The sequence below is a fragment of the Elephantulus edwardii genome, unplaced genomic scaffold (assembly GCF_000299155.1).
Source record: "Elephantulus edwardii isolate Elephantulus edwardi_28Jun2011 unplaced genomic scaffold, EleEdw1.0 scaffold00058, whole genome shotgun sequence".
In the NCBI taxonomy this organism is placed as follows: domain Eukaryota; kingdom Metazoa; phylum Chordata; class Mammalia; order Macroscelidea; family Macroscelididae; genus Elephantulus; species Elephantulus edwardii.
The window spans coordinates 9,868,961-9,871,704 of record NW_006399808.1 but is presented as its reverse complement, the minus strand read 5'-3'; the positions used below and the strand labels follow the sequence as shown (position 1 = coordinate 9,871,704).

Here is a 2,744-nt window from a genome sequence, read left to right as displayed (position 1 = left end):
TGAGAAAAACTGGATAAATTGTGTATACTGCACTAAAACAGATGAGGGAGTGAATAATTTAAAAGCGATGTATGATAGGGTATTATGGTTATCACAAGAGTCCACAATTAAGGTTGCATAGTGGAATTTACTTGGGGTGGCGGGAGGGGTGTGGGGGGATTGTGTCCCAGGGAGGGAGTGTTTCTCTTACTTTTGAAAGAGAGGAGCAAACTAGTGGGGAGGGGGCTGGGCGGGGAGAAAGTGAGGCAATGAGTGAATGGAAATCCAAAATCTCTGTAGATGCTCATTGAAATTATTGAAAAAAAAAATAAAGCTTAAGAAAAAAAAATAATTCTCTTGTAGAACTGCAAACTTTCAGGGGTCAATTTGATGATATTTTTCAAAAGTTTTTTAAAAAAATGAGATTCTTTCATTGTCATTGAGTCACAATTGACTCATAGCTGATCCTTCAGTGGGTTTTGGGAGGTTGTAAATCACACGGGATTGGTCAGCTCTTTCTCCTAAGGAGCTGATGGTGGATTTGAACCACTAGAGAGACACTGCCTTTGGGTTAGCAACATTATACCACCAGAGCCTCCTGTTAGGTAATTATTCTATATTTTGTGATTTTATGTAATCTTTGTGATCTTATCCTGTATGATGGTGGCATAGTCCTCAAGAGCTGCACTGAGCAGTCTGAAAACCCACTGACGGGTCACTTATGAGCCAACTTGATGGTAATAGGGTTTTGTTTTGTTGGGTTTTTTTAGATGATTTAATGGAGGTAGTTATGTGAAAGAGGCAGGATTAGGTTGTATCTTTAGTAAAACTTCTTTTTAACAATATGAAAGAGATTCAACAGGCAAGGAGACAAAGGAGATGTGACTGCCACCAAGAATGAAGACCCAGGATTCCCACGCTGAGGACCTTCTATACTCATGAGAAAATTCATGTCAAGACACATGTAGTTCTCCAGGGAACACTGGGCCTACAGACACTGAAAGGACACTCCCCAAAGCTGACATCCTACAGAAAGCCTTCTCCTAGGGCTAACACTCTGGATTTGGACAATGACTAAGGATGACAGAAGAACTGACCCCTTCAAGTTATGGTACTGGAAACGATTCTTGAACATCTTTATTGAAGACTTTAGCCCTTGACATTCTGCAGCAGATGCTTCAGGCCCTCCTCAGCTTCAGCAAGCAAGATTGTGTCATGACTATAATGCTAGTTGTTGATGAGTCTTCCTTCAATTCTGATGCCACTTTCTTACTCTTAAAGACCAGCCTCCTGTATGATGTTCCACCCATAGACTGAAAAGGTAAGAAGACAGGATGTATCCCTGTCACACTCCTTTCCTGATTTTGAACCATGTAGCGTTTCTTTGCTCTGTTCTATTCTCCCAGTCCAAGTACAGGTTTTGCATAAGCTGTACAGATAGATTTTCTGGGAATCTGGGTGTTTTTATATTTTCATTTTCATTACAAATTTATGAATTTTCTTTAGGTTGGTATTTTAACACTTGTAAAAATAGTGCTATGGGTTAATAGAAATAACAAAGAACCAAAGAGTAAAAATGTAAGCTATGTAAATTCTCAACCAAAATCCAAAAGGGTCTAATGTATTCATTCAGTAGCCAACCAAAAGCCCAAGAAAGACAAGACATACATATGATAACTGAAAAACAACTGTCAATTTTCAGTTATCAAAATTGTTGATTTTGTAGCAGCATGATATATGGAGAGGAGATTGAAGTTATTAAGACTTACAGCTTGCTCGGCTCCATAGTCACCATTCCTAACACCAGCAGTCAGGAAATCACAAGATAAATTGCACTGGAAAAATCTACTGTCAGAGACCTCTCCAGAGTGCTGACAAGGAACAATGTCAGTCTAGAAACTAAGAAGCGCCTAAACCAGGCTATAGTCTTCACAATTACTTGTTATGCTTCAGAGAACTGGACAATGACTAAAGATGACAGAAGAAGAATCAACTGTGGTGCTGGAGAAGAGTCTTGAACATACCATGGACTACCAAGAAAACAAAGAGGTCTGTCTTGGAGAGGGTGAAACCAAGCTGGCCAGGAGAGACCAGTCCTTGCAGGAGGACATCATAGTCAGAAGTGTAGAGGAAGCACAGGAGAGGAAGACCACGGATGAAATGGATTGATACAGTAACTGGGGCAATAGGGGTTGTTGTGTTGAAATTAGTGAAACTGGCTCAGGACAGGGCAGGGTTCAGAACTGCTGTACTTGGGTTAATGTACAGTCACAGGTGACTCGATGGCACATAACAACAACACCCTTTTCTCAGTAGGAAAAAAATGTTTTTGAATGTTATATAACATATATATAAAACAAGATAGACAACACAACTATGAGATATCATCTCACCCCAGGCAGAATAGCAAAATTTAACAGAACAGCAAGCAACAAATGCTAGCAAGGTTGTGGAGAAACTAGAACCCTTATTCACTGTTGATGGGAGTGTAAAATGGTGCAACCACTGTGGAAAGTGGTGTGCGCTTTCTCAAAAAGTTGCAAATAGAGATACCATTCGACCCAGAAATTCCACTACTGGAACTGACATCCAAGCAGATATATGCACACACATGTTTATCATGGCTTTGTTCACAATAGCAAGGAGTTGAAAAACCAAAGTGTCCATCAACAAACGAATGGATAGAGAAGTGGTGGTATAGTCACACAATGGAATACTACTCTGCAGTGAAAAACAAGGAACTCATGCAATATTATTCAAAATGG

General features: G+C 39.9%; 1 protein-coding gene across 1 annotated transcript in view; it reads right to left on the bottom strand.

Annotated features, from left to right (window-relative positions):
• Positions 1 to 2,744, bottom strand: part of TTC18 (tetratricopeptide repeat domain 18) — a 146,918-nt gene that overhangs the window by 58,330 nt on the left and 85,844 nt on the right. The gene's annotated exons all lie outside the window — the stretch shown is intronic.